At 38.1% G+C, this 18,755-nt stretch overlaps 1 long non-coding RNA gene across 1 annotated transcript in view; it reads left to right on the top strand.

Annotated features, from left to right (window-relative positions):
• The window catches only part of LOC138437375 (uncharacterized), a 77,321-nt gene extending 62,348 nt beyond the window's left edge, over positions 1 to 14,973 (top strand). Inside the window, exons 5-6 of the long non-coding RNA XR_011255921.1 lie at positions 11,177 to 11,816; positions 12,172 to 14,973. This is a non-coding gene — a long non-coding RNA (uncharacterized lncRNA). The remainder of the gene's footprint in view (positions 1 to 11,176; positions 11,817 to 12,171) is intronic.
• Positions 14,974 to 18,755: the final 3,782 nt, after the last annotated feature.

The raw sequence follows: 18,755 nt of genomic DNA, 5'->3' as shown, positions 1-18,755 counted from the left end.
ATCCCAAAACCTCAGCTTCTGTCTGTGAAGTTAGTATTTTGCTTCTGATTTTATCTTTTCTCCATATATAAATTTTGTTTCTTTTTGGCTTGGCTGGGGCTTCATTGCTGCCCCAGGTTTTCTCTATTTGCAGCAAGTGGGGTCTTCTCTCTAGTTAGAGTGCATGGGCTTCTCATTGTGGTGGCTTCTCTTTTTGCGGAGCACACGCTCCAGGGGCACAGGATTCAGTAGTTGCAGCACACAATCAGTAGTTGCAGCTCTTGGGCCCTAGAGGGCAGGCTCAGTTGATGTGGCACACGAGTTCAGTTGTCCTTGGCACGTGGGATCTTCTCAGCCCAGGGAGCAAACCCGAGTCCCCTGCATTGACAGGTGGATTCTTAACCACTGGACCACCAGGGAAGTCACTCTGCATGCATGAACTCTGAATACAGACTTTTTCCTAAAATTCTGATCTGAATACAGAATTGTGACCATTCTCTTTCAGGTATACCCTGACCACATTTCTGTCTGTGTACCTTGAATTATTAGGTTGGTACAAAAGTAATTGCAGTTTTGGAAATTGGATTTTCAATCATTATAACAGCTCAGACACATCTTTATTAATCAAAACAGGAACTATTACAATCGACACATTTTTGGTGATCAGAAATGTTTGTTTATTTCTGTAGCATAAAAATCTGTGCTTTGGGATTCGACAAACTCTTGGAAAGCATTTTCTGAATCCTGCTGTTGCAGAAGCGTTTTTGTTGCAAAAAGTTGTTGAGATACTTGAAGACGCAGTAGTAAGTTGGCAAGAGGTCAGGTGAATTTGGCGAATGAGGCAAAACTTCCTAGCCCAATTCATTCAACTTCTGAAGCGTTGGTTGTGTGAAGTGTGGTTGGGCATTGTCCTGAGAAAGAACTGGGCCCTTTCTTTGACCAATGCTGTTTGCAGGCATTGCAGTTTTCAGTGCATCTCTTCGATTTCCTGAACATACTTCTCAGATGCAATGGTTTCTCTGGGATTCAGAAAGCTGTAGTGGATTAGACTGGCAGCAGACCACCAAACAGCGGACATGACTTTCTTTTGGTGCAAGCTTGGCTTTGGAAAGTGCTTTGGAGTTTCTTGGTCCAACCACTGAGCTGCTCCATCACTGAATTGTCATTTAAAGTCCACTTTGGTCATATGTCACAATCCGATTGAGAAATGGTTCGCTGTTGTTGCATAGATTAAGAGAAGATGACATTTCAAAATGACAATTTTTTTGATTTGTGGTCAGCTCATGAGGTACCTACTTATGAGCTTTTTCACCTTTTCAACTTGTTTCAGATGCCAACAATAGAGTGGTCAATTTTTAGTTCTTGGTCAACTTCCTGTGTAGTTGTAAGCGGATCAGCTTCGATGATGCTCTCAGTTGGTCATTGCCAACTTCTAATGGCCAGCCACTACACTCCTCATCTTCAAGGCTTTTGTCTCCTCTGCAAAGCTTCTTTAACCATCACAGCACTGTACGTTTGTTAGCAGTTCCTGGATCAAGTGCATTGTTGATGTTGCGAGTTGCCTCTGCTGCTTTATGACCCATTTTGAACTGGAATAAGAAAACCCCTCAAATTTACTTTTTGTCTAACATCATTTCCATAGTCTAAAGTACATATACAATAAACACCAAGTAATAATTTGGCCACCAGATGCCAAGACCCATTTTGCAATGCCAACTCATTGCAAAAGACCCTGATGCTGGGAAAGATTGAAGGCAAGAGAAGGAGGTGACAGAGGATGAGATGGTTGGATGGCATGACCAATTCAATGGACATGAGTTTGAGCAAACTCTGGGAGATAGTGACAGACAGAGAAGACTGGTGTACTGTAGTCCATGGAGTCGCAGAGTCAGACACGACTTAGCAACTGAACAACAATAAGTCATTACCAACAAACATAAAGCAAGAAATGCTCGTTAAAATGATGTTTAGTTAGTTAGTTCAGTTGCTCAGTTGTGTCTGACTTTTCTGACATCATGAACTGCTGCACGGTAGGCTTCCCTGTCCATCACTAACTCTTAAAGCTTTGCTCAAACTCATGCCCATCAAGTCAGTGATGTCATCCAACCATCTTGTCTTCTGTCGTCCCCTTCTCCTGCCTTCAATCCTTCCCAGCATCAGGGTCTTTTCCAAGGAGTCAGTTCTTCGCACCAGGTGGCCAAAGTTTTGGAGTTTCAGCTTCAGCATCAGTCCTTCCAATGAATATTCAGGACTGATTTCCTTTAGGATGGACTGGTTGAATCTCCTTGCAGTCCAAGGGACTCTCAAGAGTCTTTTCCAACACCGCAGTTCAAAAGTATCATTTCTTCGGAGCTCAACTTTCTTTATGGTCCAACTCTCACATCCATACATGACTACTGGAAAAACCATAGCTGGTTTCTTTGCAGGCAAAGTAATGTTTCTGCTTTTTAATATTCTGACTAGGTTGGTCACAGCTTTTTCTTCCAAGGAGCAAGCATCACTTAATTTCATGGCTGCAGTCACCATCTGCAGGGATTTTGGAGCCCAAGAAAATAAAGTCTGTCACTGTTTCCATTGTTTCCCCATCTATTTGCCATGAAGTGATGGGACCAGATACCATGATCTCAATTTTCTGAATGTTGAGTTTTAAGCTAACTTTTTCACTCTCCTCTTTCACTTTCATCAAGAGGCTCTTTAGTTCTTTGCTTTCTGCCATAAGGGTGGTGTCATCTGCATATCTGAGGTTATTGATATTTCTCCCAGCAATCTTGATTCTAGCTTGTGCTTCATCCAACCTGGCATGTGTGTACTCTGCATATAAGTTAAATAAGCAGGGTGACAATATACAGCCTTGACATACTCCTTTCTCAATTTGGAACCAGTCTATTGTTCCATGTCAAGTTCTAACTGTTGCTTCTTGACCTGCATATAGATTTCTCAGGAGTCAGGTAAGGTGGTCTGGTATTCCCATCTCTTTAAGAATTTTCCACATTTTGTTGTGATCCACACAGTTTTTGAAGTTTATTACTAGAAATTTCTGTGGTCATTCCAACAGTTGTATATTAATTTAGAATTTTTTTGAGTTTCCAGAAGTCAAGGAATTACTAATAGGCAACTGATATACTCTTGACAGATTCTGGAAAATACTACCCTCATTTTATTAGTACAATGGCTTTATCAATATTATGGGTTTTAAGATTTTTTGATGTGGACCATTTAAAAAAATTTTTAATTTGTTACAATATTCTGTTTTGTGTTTTGATTTTTTGACTGAGAGGCATGTGGGATCTTTGCACCCAAACCAGTGATAGAACTCGAATCCTCTGCATTAGAAGAGGGAAGTCTTAAGCACTGGACCACAAGGAAAGTCCCATATAAAAATCTGTTGTTGATTCACTAAGTCATGTATGACTCTTTGTGAACGCATGGTCTGCAACACACCAGGCTTCCTTGTCCTTTAGCATCTCCCAGGGTTTTCTCAAACTCACGGCCGTTGAGTTGATGATGCCATCCAACCATCTTGTCTTTTGTTGCTCCCTTTTCCTCCTGCCCTCAGTCTTTCTCCAGCATCAGGGTCTTTTCCAATGAGTTGATTCTTTGCATCAGATGGCCAAAGTACTGGAGCTTCATCTTCAGCATCAGCCCTTTCAGTGAATATTCAGGGTTGATTTCCTTTAGGATTGACTGGTTTGATCTCTGTGCTGTTGAAGGAACACTCAGGAGTCCTCTCCAGGGCCACAGTTGGAAAGAATCAATTAATTACACAATTTTCTATTTATTCCTTCCAGTTTAAGTAGAAGTAAAAATTTCCATGAGATTTACTTTGGTAACTGCCTCCAGACCCAAACTATAGAAGACTCCATGAAATCTGAATAATTGTTTTCTATTCAGACAACTTGTTTACAGAGTTCATTCTTGAATGTTCTGCTTTTTACCTTAAACATTGAAAAATTAATATTGGCCTCCTTTGGTGACAAAGAAGCCAAAGAGTTAGTGACTAGTCTTAGCAATTTGTTCACCCTTTTTTCTTTCAGTCAGATTCAGTAATAAAAGAATAGTGTAGGCAATTTAATTTATTTCTTCACATGTCTAGTTATTTTTTTATCATACACTGACAATGTGGATGATAAGATGACGAGACTGGGAATTCTAACATCTTTCTCTGAAGAGTGTTGAGTTTAGTTCTAGCAGACAATTGTATTATTGGAGAATAATAATTGTTTAGTTTGTTTAGTATGAATCTGTTTAGGTTTTGTCCTAGAGCCTGTTCTTCTCTAGGAGCTTTTCTTTATCTTTATTCATAAAGCCTGGCCCTTCTTGAGATCAGTGACTAACTTTTATGGTGTGAGGTGTCTAAATTAATGATTTTGTATGTGGATATCCAATTTTCCAGCAATATCTGTGGAAAAGGCTACTTCCCTATTAGATTGCCATGGGATCTTTGTCAAAGAAGATTCAACTGAAGTTGAATGTAAGAGTTTATTTTCAGATTCAAAATTTTTTTCCATTTTTTCCATGTGCTTGTCCTTATGTCAAGTCTCTTCATTGTTGTAGGTTTATATCGTGTATTGAAATCAGGTAGCATAAACCCTTTAATTCTGATCTTCTTTTCAAGGTTGTTTGGCTATTCTAGTTTCTTTATATTTCTATACATATTTTAGGATCTGCTTGACAATTTCATACAAAATTAGGTTGCTAGCACTTTATAGGGATTGCATTGAATTTATACATCAACTTAGGAAGAATTACCATCTTAATGATATTGAATCTTCCAGTCTATGAATGTGAAATATCTTCCTGTTTATTCAAATCTTGTAAAATTTCCCTCAGCAATCTTTTGTACTTTTCAATATACAAAATCGTGTACTTCTCTGTTACATTTATTCCTAAGCGTTCTTTCTGATTATATTGTGAGTAGAATTTTCTTCTTTTTTGTAGTTTTTTGCTAGGGGAATGCAGTTGATTATTGTATATTGATCTTGAGTTATGTGAATTTGCTGAATTTTTTTTTTTAGTTCTAATAATTTTTGGGTGAATTTCTTGGGGTTTTCTACATATAGGATTATATTGTCTACAAACAAAGCTAATTTTATTTTTTTCTTTCCAATCTGGAGACTTTTAATTTATTTTTCTTGTTAAATCACACTGGCTCGAATATTTAGTACAACACTGGAGAGGTGAGAGCAGAGATCTCTGCCTTATTCCCAATATTGCAAGGAAAGCCTTCAGCATTTCTCCATTAAGTGTATGCTGGTTGTAGGGTTTTTGTAGATGGCGTTTATCAGGTTGAGAAAGTTACTTTCCATTCCAAGTTCTAAGTTTGCAGAGAGACTTTTATCATAGATGGATGTTGGATATTATTAAATATTTTTCTAATGTGTTAAGATAATCTTATGTTTTGCCCTATTAAAATATTGTGTTATATTAATTGATTTTTACATGTTAAACTAACTTTACACACTGGAATACTTGGTCATTGTGTATAATCTTTTTTATATTTTATTGGACTTGGTTTGCTGTTTTGCTCCTGAGGAATTCTGTGCCTATATTCATAAACAATGCTTGTCAGTTTTATTTTTTATGATATTTCTTTGATATTAGAGTAATACTAACTTCATTGAATGAGTTTATAAGTGTTCCCTTCTCCATTTTCTGGAAGGATTTGCAAAGGATTGCTATTATTTCTTCATTAAATTTTTGGAAGAATTTACCAGTGAAGCAATCTGAGCATTGAATTTTCTTTGTAGGAAGATTTTTAAGCACTACTTGTTACTTTTTATAGGATCTCCCAAAGATATTCATCTCCTAATTCCATGTAAATATATTATTTTATATGGCCAAAGAGACTTTGCAAATGTAATTAAGTTAAGGGCTTTGAGATGGAGAGAAATAGCTTGGATTGTTCAGTTGAGCCCAATGTAATGATGAGGGTTTTTAAAAGTGAAAGAGAAACGAGACGACTCAGAATGATGTGATGTGCAAAGCACACCCTACATTTCTTGCTTTGAAGATAGAAGAAGGTGTCCATGAGCCGAGGAATACAGTGTCCTCTAGAAACTGGAAAATTCAAAGAAACAGTTTGTCCCCCAGAACCTCCAGAAGGGAGTGTAGTCCTGCTGTTACTTGGATTTTAGCTCAGTGAGATTTATAACCTTTCCGCGGGGAGTTGAGTAGCTACCCACTCCAATATTCTTGCCTGGGGAATCCCATGGACAGAGGAGCCTAGTGGGCTCCAGTCAATGGGGTCGCAAAGAGTTGGACACTGTTGAGCGACTAACACAGGGAGTTGAACTTCTAACCTGTAAAAATCTGTGGGTTTTTAAGTTGCTAAATTTGAGGTGATTTACAGCAGGAATAGGAAATGAAACTATCTAGACTATACATATTTTCTATTTCTTTTTTGATTAGTTTTGTTAACTTGTGTCTTTCAAGGAGGTTGTCTATCTCAACGAATTTGTCTAATTAGGTGACACAAAGTTGTTTGCAGTATTCCATGACAATCTATTTACTCTCTTTAAGGCAGGTGGAGAAATCCTCTCTTTTGTCCATGATTTTGGTGATTTGTACATTCTCTTTCATATCCTCTTTCTCTCTCTCCCTCCCCATGTCCTTCCATCCCTCCGTCCTTCCCTCTCTCCCTGTTTCTCTATTTTTATCTCTGTCTTCATTCATCTTTCTCTCTCTCTGTCTCTGCCTTGGTCTGTATGTCTAAAGGCTCCTCAGTGTTGACCTATTCAAAGAACCAATGTATGTTCCACTGATTTTTTTTCTACTCACTTTCCATTTTCTATTTCATTGACTGACTCTGACCTTTATTATTGCTTCTCCTCTACCTGCTTTGGATTTAGTTTGCTCTAATTTTTCTGGTTTCTTTCTTTAGACTTTTAATTTTATAGGAGTATGGCCTGTTAACAATGTTGTGATAATTTCAGCAAAGGGACTCAGCCATACATACGCATGTATCCATTTTCCCTCAAACTCCCCTCCAGGCTGCTGCATAGCATTGAGCAGAGTTCCCTGTGCTGTTTAGTAGGAATTTGTTGGTTATCAATTTTATTTTTTTAAATTTTTTATTTTGTATTGAGGTATAGCCTATTAACAATGTGTGATAGTTTAAGGTGAACAGGAGAGAGACTCAGCCATATATACATTTAGGGGAGCAGTCTATTCTCCCCCAAATTTCCTCCCATTCAGGCTGCCACGTAACATTGAGCAGAGTTCCATGTGCTATATAATAGGTCTTTGTTGGTTATCCATTATAAATACAGTAGTGTGTACCTGTCGATTCCAGACTCCCTGCCTCTTCCTCTCCATTCTTCTCCCCACAACCATAAGTTTGTTCTCTGAGTGCGTGAATCTTTTTCATAAACAAGTTCACTTGTATCATTTATTTTTAAATTCTGCATATAAGGGATGTCATATGATATTTCTTCTCTGTCTGACTCTGTCATCAGCATGACAACCTCTACCTAGAGAAATTGCATCAGTGTTGCTGTAAGTGGAATTATTTCATTCTTTTTAATGGCTGAGCAATATTCCACTGTATATATGTACCACATCTTTGTCTATTTACCTGTCAGTGGACTTAGGTTGCTTCCATGTCTTGGCTATTGCTGCACTAAGCATTGCTGCAGTGAACATTGGGGTGCATGTATCCTTTTGAACCACATTTTTCTGTGGGTATATGCCCAGGGATTGTAGGATCATACGGTTCATTAGCTCTATTTTAAGTTTTTTAAGGAACTTCAATATTGTTCTCCTTAGTGGCTGTACCAATTTACATTCCCACTGACAGTGTAGAAGGATTCTTTTCTCTCCACACCCTCTCCAGCATTTATTGATTGTGGATTTTTTGATGGCAGCCACTTTGACTGATATGAGGTGATATCATATTATAGTTTTGATTTGCATTTCTTTAATAAGTAGTGATGTTTAGCACTTTTTAGTGTGCCTTTTGGTCATTTGTATGTCTTCTTTGGAGAGATGTCTATTTAGGCCTTCTGCTCATATTTTGATTGAGTTGTTTGTTTTGATGATGTTAAGCCTCATGAGCTATTTGTAAATTTTGGAGAATAATCCCTTGTTGCTCACATCATTTGCAAATATTTTCTCCCAATCTGTTGTCTTTTTGTTCTGTTTATTGTTTACTTTGCTATGCAAAACCTTTTAAGTTTAAGTAGGTCCCATTTGTTTATTTTCGTTTTTATGTCCATTAGTCTGGGAGACAAATTGAAAAAGATATTGCTGAGATTTGTCAGAGAGTGTTTTCCTCTAGGAATTTTTCAGTGACCAGTCTCATACTAAGTCATTTCAGTTGTGTCCGACTCTGTGTGACCCTAGTCTCATAGTTTGGTCTTTAATGCATTTTGAGCTTATTTTTGTGTGTAGTGTTAAAGAATGATCCAATTTCATTTTTTTACATGTGGCTATCTAGTTTTCCCAACAGCATTTGTTGAAGAGTTTGTCTAAGGTTGTGTAGTCTTGCCTCCTTTGTCATAGATTAAATGACCATATGTGCATGAGCTTATTTCTAGGCTTTCTATCCTGTTCCATTGATCTATGTTTCTACTTTTTTTGTGCCAGTGCCATATTGTTTGATGACTGTATCTTTGTAGTATAGTCTGAGGCCAGGGAGCCTGATTCCTGCAGCTCCGTTTTTCTTTCTCAAGATTGCTTTGGCTATTCAGAGTCTTTTGTGTCTCCATACAAATTTTAAGGTTTTTTGTTCTAGCTCTGTGAAAAATTCTATTGGTAATTTGATAAGGATTGCATTGAATCTGTAGACTGCCTTGGGTAGCATAGTCATTGTGACAATATTGATTCTTCTAATCCACAAACATGGTATATCTTTTCATCTGTTTTTATTTTCTTTGATTTCTTTCACCAGCATCTGATAGTTTTTTGGAGTACAGGTCTTTTGTCTCTTTAGGTGGGTTTATTGCTAGGTATTTTATTCTTTTTGATGCAATGGTGAATGGAATTGTTTATTGAATATCTCTTTCTGATCTTTTGTTTTTAGTGTATATAAAATGCAGCAGATTTCTGTGTGTTAATTTTGTAACCTGAAACTTTACCAAGTTCATTGGTGAGCTCTAGTAGTTTTCTAGTAGTGTCTTTAGGATCTTCTGCTGTATATGGTATCATATCACCTGCAAACAGTGACAGTTTAACTTCTTCTTTTCTAATTTGGAACCTTTTATTTCCAGTTACTTATGGTGGAAGCATAAGTTGTTTATTTTATATCTTTCATCTTTTCTAATAAAAAATAAAATATTTTTATTAAATATTCATTTAAAATTGACTTTGCCTCTAAAGCACCAGTTAGTTACAGCCCATAAATTTTGAGATGATTTATTAAATTATCATTCAGCTCAAAATATTTTTTAACTTCCTTGATTTCCTTTTTTTTACACATGAGTTATATAGAAGTGTATTGTTTAATTTTCAAATATTTGTGGATTTCTCACGTTTTCATTTTGGTTGGAGAACATCCTTTGAATAATTTTGAATCCTTTAAATTTACTGAGACTTTTTAAGAGCCTAACATCTTATTTAGTTTGGAGAATGATGCATGTTTCTTTGGAAAGATGTGGGTTCTGCTAAATCTGTACGGGGTGTTTTGTTGATATCAGTTAGGTCAAGTTGGGCTTCTCTGGTGGTTCAGTAAAGAATCCGTGTGCAATGCAGGAGACCTGGCTTCAATCTCTGGGTCAGGAAGATCTTCTGGAGGAGGAAATGGGAGCCCAGTCCAGTATTCTTGCCTTGGAAATCCCATGGACAGAAGAGTCTGGTGGGCTCCAGTCCATGGAGTCACCAGAGTCAGACACAACTTATCAACTAAACAACCACCACCACCAGATCAAGCTGGATGATAGCACTGATTCTTCTATATGTTTGCTATTAATCGCTATTTTGTCTAATGTACTATTTTTGAGAATGGGTTGCAGTAGCCAACATTATTGTTGAATTGTCTATTTCTTCCTTCAATTCTGTCAGGTTTATTTTAGGTTCTATTGTTAGGTATATGTATGTCTACAATTGTGTTATCTTCTTGATAAATTGATTTTTTATTATTATAAAATTTCCAACTTTTTCTTAGCAATGTTTTTGTCCTAAAATCTAATTTGTCTAATCTTAGTATTAGACAGATTCCAGCTGTCTTTTAGGCACTGTTTGTACAGTATATATTTTCCATGCTTTTACTTTCAGTATACTTGAGCCTTTAAAGTTTGTCTTTGTCAACAGTGAAGAGTTGGATCTTGTTTTTCAGTATACCAATCTCTGAATTTTCATTGGAGCGCATAATCTACCCACAGTCAATATTGTTATCAATATGTTTGGATTTATAGCTGCCATTTTGCTATTGGTTTTCTGAATTACTCATTTTTTGTTGCTCTCTTCTTCCTTTACTATGTTCTTTTGTGTTAAATAGGTATTTTCTGATATACTATTTAGTTCCTTTGTTAGTTTTTGCTTTTTTTCTTTAAAGATACATTCTTGGTGGTTGATTTATGTGTTGCTTCTTAATTTATCACAACCAACATCAGATTCTTCCTTAATTTCAATAAACATAGAATCTTTGCACTGACATTTGTGCTATTATTTTCATAGGTATTACATCTATATATTGCAAACTCAACAATAAAGTGTAATTATTGCTTTATATGATGGTGTGTCTCCTAAAGAAATTAGGAAAAGAAAGGAGAAAAAATATAGCTTTTTTTCCAACTAGAAATTTACCATTTCAAATACTTTATTTCTTCCTGTGGATTTGAGTTCCCATCTATTTTATTTCATTCTTCCAATATAGTTCCATTTCTCTAGCCTCTATTGTGCTATTGTTATTATATATATTACTTACTAATACATTACATGATTTATGCATTAAAGTATAGTTGAGATACAATATTGTATTAGTTTCAGGTGTACAACAGAGTGATTCAACATTTATATATATTATGAACTGATCACCATGAGAAGTCTGCTAACCATCTGTCACCATACAAAGTTATTGCAATATTATTGATTATACTCCCTACTTTGTACATTATATCCCTATTACACTTATTTTATAATTGGAAATTTGTACATCTTGATCTCCTTAACCTATTTCACTCAACCTCCCACTCCTCCCTTCTGATGACCATGTTTGTTCACTGTTTCTATGAAACTGTTTCTGCTTTGTTTTGTTCTTTAGATTCACATACAAGTGAAATCAGAACCAGTGACAAATTTTATTTTCTTGGGCTCCAAAATCACTGAATGGTGACTGCAGCTATGAAATTAAAAGTTGCTTGCTCCTTGGAAGGAAAGCTATAACAAACCTAGAGAGCATACCGAAAAGCAAAGACATCACTTTGCTGACAAAGGTCTGTACAGTCAAAGCTAATGTTTTTCCAGAAGTCATGTATACAGATGTGAGAGTTAGACCATAAAGAAGGCTGAGTGCCAAAGAATTGATATTTTCAAATTGTGATGCTGGAGAAGAGTCCCTTGGACAGCAAGAAGATCAAACCTGTCAATCCTAAAGGAAATCAACCCTGAATATTCATTGGAAGGACTCATGTTGAAGCTGAAGCCCCAGTACTTTGGCCACCTGATGTGAAGAGCCAACTCATTGGAAAAGACCCTGATGCTCGGGATGATTGAGGGAAAGAGGAGAAGAAGGTAGTGACAGAGGATGAGATGGTTGGATAGCATCATCATCCTCAATGGACTTAGTGGACATGAGTTTGAGCAAACTTTGGGAGACAGTGAAGGACAGAGAAGTCTGGAATACTTCAGTCTATTGGGTCGCAAAGAGTCGAACATGACATAGTGACTGAACAACAAAAGCAGTAAGTAAAATAGTATAGTATTTGTTTTTCTATCTGACTATTTCACTTAGCATGATACCAAGTCCATCTATGTTATCGTAAATGACAAGATTGTCTGAGTAATATTCCATTATTCCATTGTGGGTATGTATATAAAACATCTTTAATATTCCATTGTGGGCATACATAAATGTTATATATATATATGTATATATATATATATATATATACACACACATACACACAATATCTTCTTTATCCATTTATCTATTATGGATATTCAAGTTGCTTTTGTACCCTGGTTATTGTAAATAATGCTGTAATGAACGTAGGGGTACATATGTCTTTTCAAATAAGTGTTTTCATTTTCTTTCAGATTAATACCCAGAAGTAGAATTGCTGGATCCGAAATCAACTCTGAATATTTGCTGGAAGTACTGATGCTGAAATTAAAGCTCCAACACTTTGGCCTCCTGGTGTAAAGAGCCAACTCATTAGAAAAGACCCTGATGCTGGGGAAAATTTAAGGCAGGAGGAGAAGGGGATGACAGAGGACAAGATGGCTGGATGGCATCACCGACTCGATGGACTTGAGTTTTAATAAGCTCCGGGAAATGATGAAGGACAGGGAAGCCTGATATACTGCAGTCCAGGGGGTTGCAAAGAGTCGGACATGACTGAGTGACTGAACAGCAACAACAATGGTAGTTCTACTTTTAACTTTTTGAAGAATCTTCATACTGTTTTCAATGGTGGTGGCATCAATTTGCACTCCCACTGATAGTGCACAAGAGTTCCCTTTTTTCTAGATTGTTGCCAGCACTTGGAGGTTTTGTTCTCTTTTTAATAATTGCCATTCTGACAGGTGTAAGGTGATCTTATTGTGGCTTTGATTTGCATTTCCTTAATGTTCAGGGATGCGGAGCATCTTTTCATTTGTCTCTTGGCCGTCTGTATGTCTCCTTTGGAAAACTGTTCAGATATTCTGACCATTTTTTAATTAGATTTTTAAAAATACTAAATTGTATGAGCTCTTTATTTATTTTGGATATTAACCCCTTATTGGATAAATCATTGACAAATATCTCCTTCATTGAGTAGGTTGCCCTTACCTTTTATTAATTGCTTTATTAATATCTGCTGTGCAGAAGTGTTTTAATGTAGTCTTATTTTAAAAAAATTTTGTTTTGTTTCCCTTGTCAGAAGAGACATATCTGAAGAAACATTGCTAAGACTCATATCAAGGAGCATACTGCCTGTGTTCTAGGAATTTTATGGTTTCAGATCTGCGTTTAAGTCTTTAATCCATTTTTATTTTTATATGTGGTTTAAGAAAAGGATCATGTTTCTTTTGCATGTAGTTTTCCAGTGTTCCCAATACTATTTTTTAAAAAGACTGTCTTTTCTCCATTGTATATACTTGGCTCCTTGGTTGTAAATTAACTGACCACATAAGCATGATTTTATTTCCGGGCTGTCTGTTCTTTTCCATGTATGTATATGTTTTTGTGCCAGTCCCATACTCTTTCTCTTTTCCTTTTTTGCCACGTAGCTCCTGGAACTTTAGTTCCCCAACCAGGGACTGAACCCAGCATACGCTTTTGACTACTGTAGCTTTGTGGTATGGTTTGAAGTCAGGGAGCATGATGCTTCAGTTTTGTTCTTCTTTCTTCAGATTTGGGTCTTTTGGGTCCCACACAAATTTTAGAGTTATTTTTTCCAATTCTGTGAAAAATGCCTTGGATATTTTGATTGAGATAGCACTGACTCTGTAGATGCTCTAGGAAGTATGGAGATTTTAACAATATTAGTTCTTCCAACCTGTGAGCATGGTATTACCTTTACATTTATTTGTGTTTTCTTTAATTTCTTTCTTCAGTGGTGTATAGTTTTCAGAGTACAGGCCTTTTACCTTCTTGGTTACTTTACTCCTATGGGTTTTTTCTTTTTGATTCATTTATAAATAGGATAGCTTTCTAAATTTCTCTTATAGTTCATTATTAGTATATAGAAATGCAACAGATTTCTATATATTAATTTTGTATCCTGAAACTTTACTGATATACTATCATGTCATCTGTCATTATTTCAGGTTTTCTATATACACTATCAGTGAGTTTTACTTCTTCCTTTCCAATTTTCATTTATTTCTTTCTCTTCTCTTATTGCCAGGGATAGGAATTCTAATATTATGTTGAATAAAAGTAGTGATAATGGGCACTTCTGTCTTGTTCCTTACCTTAGAGGTAAGGCTTTTAACTTTTTACCATTGAGTTATATTAGTTGTGGATTTGTCTCATATAGCCTTTATTATGTTGAAGTATGTTCTCCTTATACCAAATATTTTTGAGAGTTTTTATCATAATTGGATACCAGATTTTGTCAAGTGCTTTTTCTACATCTATTGACATGATCATATGATTTTTATCCTTTATTTTGTTAAATGTGCTGTTTTGATTTGTGGCTATTGAATTATCCTGGAATAATTCCCACCGAAGTATGTCATTCCTTATAAAAGATTATGTGTTTCATATAAAGCCATGCATTTGGTGCTGGAGGGGGCATGGAGAATCCTCCTACACTGTTGGTGGGGATGTAAATTGGTGTAGCCTTTATGAATAACAGTATGGTGACTCCTTAAAAAACTAAAGGTAGAATTGCCATGTGATCCAAGAATCCTACTTCTGGGCACATATATATGGACAAAACTATAATTCAAAAAGACAAATGCAGCTGCTGTGTTCACAGCAGCACTGTTTACAGTAGTCAAGACATGAAAAACAACCTAAATACCTATTGACAGAAGAATGGATAAAGATGTGGAATATTACTCAGTTATAAAAAAGAATGAAATAACGCCATTTGCAGCTGCATAGTTGGACCTAGAGATTATCATGCTAAGTGAAGTCAGAAAGATATCACTTGTGTATGGATATAAAATATGACACAAATAAAATTATCTATGAAACAGAAATGAACTCACAGACACAGATAACAAATTTGTGGTTGCCATGAGGGAGTAAGGGAGGATTGGATTGGGAATTTGTAACTAGCACGTAATATGTAGGATGGATAAACAAAAGATCCTATTGCATAGCACAGGGAACTATATTCAATGTGTAGTAATAAACTATAATGGAAGAAAATACAATCTGAGAAAATGAGAAAAAAGAACAAAGCCATACATTTGGAAAGATGTAGTGATAGAAGATGCAACACTCCCAGGAAGGAATCTGCTTAAGACTGCATTCTATGGAAGGTGTTCTATTTTTGATCTGCTTATTCTAGGTACCAGATCTTTTTTATTATTTTTGGCTGTGTTGGGTCTTCGTTGCTGTGAGGGCTTTTCTCTAGTTTTGGCAAGTGGGGTGTATTCTCTAGTTGTGGTGTGTAGGCTTCTCATTGTGGTAGGTGGCTTCTCTTGCTGTGGGTCGTGGGGTCTCGGCAAGCAGGCTTGGCAGTTGTGGCGCAGGTTCAGGAGTTGTGGCACACTGGCTCGGGAGTTGTGGTTCCTGAGCTCACTACTTGCCATTTCTGGGCTCAGGAGTTGTGGCTCCAGGGTTCATTAGTCGTGGCTCCTGGGGTCTGCAAGTTGTGGCTCCCTGGCTCAGCAGTTGCAGTTCCTATCAGTAGTTGTGGCAGGTGGGCTCAGGAGTTGTGGTTCCTGGGCTCCATAGTTGTGGCAAGCAGGCTCAGGAGTTGTGTCACGCAGGCTCATGGGCTCAGGAGTTGTGGTTCCTGGGCTCAGTAGTTGTGGCACGCAGGCTCAGGAGTTGTGGCCCATGGTCTCAGGAGTTGTGGTTCCTGGGCTCAGGGGTTGTGGTTCCTGGGCTCAGTAGTTGTGGCACGCAGGCTCAGGAGTTGTGGCATGTGGGCTCAGGAGTTGTGGTTCCTGGGCTCAGGGGTTGCAGCACACAGGCTCAGTAGTTTCGATTCCTTGGCTCAGTAGTTGCTATTCCTGGGCTCAGTAGTTGCTATTTTGGGGCTCAGTAGTTGTGGTACACAGGCTAAGGACTTGTGGTTCCTGGGCTCAGTAGTTGTGGTTCCTGGGCTCAGTAGTTGCTGTTTCTGGGCTCAGTTGCTATTTCTGGGGTCAGCAATTCAGGTTCCCGGGCTCAGTAGTTGTGGTTGCAGTTCCTCAGGAGTTGTGGTTCCTGGGTTCAGTAGTTGCTATTTCTGGGCTCAGTGGTTGCAGCACACGGGTTCAGGAGTTGTGTTTCCTGGGCTCAGGAGTACATGCTGAAGTGTTGTGGCACAGGGCACAGAGGCTTAGTTGCTCAGCGGCATGTGGGAAATCCTGGATCAGGGATTGAACCTGTGTCTCCCACATTGCTGGGTGGATTCTTTACCCCTGAGCCCTCTAGGTACCAGATCTTAACTAAAATTATTAATCGGTTCTATCTGTAACAGTACCTAAGGATTCTTAAAATTTGGATTTTACAAAAGAAATTTTAAAAATAATAATGACTAAACCCATCCAGTGGACTTGGGTTTAGTCTCTGACTGCAATTGCTTATGGGCTTCCCAGAAGGCACTAGTGGTACAGAACCTCCCTGCCAATGCAGGAGACCCAAGATACATGAGTTCAACCCCTGGATGGGGAAGATCCCCTGGTGTAGGATATGACACCACGCTCCAGTATTCTTGCCCAGAAAATTCCATGGGCAGAGAAGCCTGGAGGGCTGCAGACCATGGGGCTGCAGAGTCAGACATGACTGACCATATGCACACACACACACACACACACACACACACACACAGAGTTGTTTCCATTGTTACCATAAGTGACAGGGCTTGTCAAACTTCTTTCCAAAGAGCTTTAATTTACCCTCCTTCTATATGTTTTGCAAATAATCTGTGAAAGATGCCTACTCCAGGAAATGGCTTGTTTGGTGCTGCATCTCTGTTTTCTTTGTGCATCCTGCTCAGCTGCCTCAGTATTCTGTTTTGATGAAAAGGAGAGCTGAAGAGTCTCGATGAGATAAGTAACTTACACATTGATTCCAAACTTAAACTACTACATTGCATATGAATACACTTAGTGTATATGAGTTGGGTGGGACTAATCTACTCATCTTCAGAAGTGGGGACTGTGCCACAGGCCTGCCCCCTCAGGTCTTTTCTTGGGACTTTTGCTGGAATCATCGGTTGGAGAGGAGTTCTCATTATTAGTATTCCTAGCTTTAGAGATACTGGTGTTCATCTCTGCTATCTCATAAAGAAAGGTTACTGGAAAACAAAGGTAGAATACCAGACCACCTGACCTGCCTCCTGAGAAATCTGTATGCAGGTTAGGAAGCAACAGTTAGAACTGGACATGGAACAGCAGACTGGTTCCAAATAGGAAAGAGTACATCAAGGCTGTATACTGTCACCCTGCTTATTTAAATTCTATGCAGAGTAAATCATGAGAAACGCTGGACTGGAGGAAGCACAAGCTGGAATCAAGATTGCTGGGAGAAACATCAATAACCTCAGATATGCAGATTACACCACCATTATGGCAGAAAGTGAAGAAGAACTAAAGAGCCTCTTGATGAAAGTGAGAGTGAAAAAGTTGGCTTACAGCTCAACATTCAGAAAACGAAGATCACGACATCCAGTCCCATCACTTCATGGCAAATAGATGGGGAAACAGTGTCAGACTTTATTTTTCTGGGCTCCAAAATCACTGCAGATGGTGATTGCAGCCATGAAATTAAAAGACACTTACTCCTTGGAAGGAAAGTTATGACCAACCTCGACAGCACATTAAAAAGCACAGACATTACTTTGCCAACAAGGTAGTCAAGGCTATGGTTTTTCCAGTGGTCATGTATGGATGTGAGAGTTGGACTGTGAAGAAAGCTGAGCGCTGAAGAATTGATGCTTTTGAACTGTGGTGTTGAAGACTGTTGAGAGTCCCTTGGACTGCAAGGAGATCCAATCAGTCCATCCTAAAGGAGATCAGTCCTGGGTGTTCATTGGAAGGACTGATGTTGAAGCCGAAACCCCAATACTTTGGCCACCTGATGTGAAAAGCTGACTCACTGGAAAAGACCCTGATGCTGGGAGGGATTGGGGGCAGGAGAAGGGGACGACAGAGGATGAGATGGCTGATTCGATGGATGTGAATTTGAGTGAACTCTGGGAGTTAGTGATGGACAGGGAGGCCTGGCGTGCTGTGGTCCATGGGGTCACAAAGAGACAGACACGACTGAGCGACTGAACTGACTGATGGAGGAAAGCAGTGGTTATGGGACAAGGAAAAGATTTCTAATGACATTTTAACCCCTTCATCCACTTCTGAAGCTGAACTGTCCCAGTTATGTGATCCAGTGACTCTTCATCCCACCTTTTATAATCACTTTTCGCTCCTCTTTTAATAATTGCACCTAAATTACTGATCTAGCTCTGGTATATTCTATGTAAAACTTTCAAGTACTACTCTAGCCAGGGTTTTGCTATTACACGTTAATGCCTAAATACTTCATGATCATTGTTGTGTACCACATATTACACCTATGGAATATAAAACAAAGAAATGGTATTAACATTTAATACTTATAAATAAGGGCTTCCCACATGGCGCTTGTGTAAAGAATCTGCCTGCCAATGCAGGAGATATGAGATGCGGGTTCGATCCCTGGGTTGGAAAGTTCCCCTGGAGGAGGGCATGGCAACCCACTCCAGCATTCTTATCTGGAGAAGGCCATGGACAGAGGAGCCTGATGGGCTATATAGTCCACAGGGTTGCAGAGTCGGACACAACTGAAGCATGCATTCACACACACACGTATAAATCTGTCCTATTCTATGTGGCCATCTTTATGATACTCTGAAAATTGTAAACAGCAGTTCCAAAATAGACACCTAGAAAAACTCCAAATGAATAAATAAGTGATTGCAGATGGAAAGAAAACGTATCTGGTAAGACAGGCATTCTCTGATTGAATGTTTTCACATTAGAAACAACCAATC

This window comes from Ovis canadensis, chromosome 3 (assembly GCF_042477335.2).
Source record: "Ovis canadensis isolate MfBH-ARS-UI-01 breed Bighorn chromosome 3, ARS-UI_OviCan_v2, whole genome shotgun sequence".
In the NCBI taxonomy this organism is placed as follows: Eukaryota; Metazoa; Chordata; class Mammalia; order Artiodactyla; family Bovidae; genus Ovis; species Ovis canadensis.
Note: the sequence above shows the minus strand (reverse complement) of the source record. Positions and strands in the feature narration are given on the sequence as shown.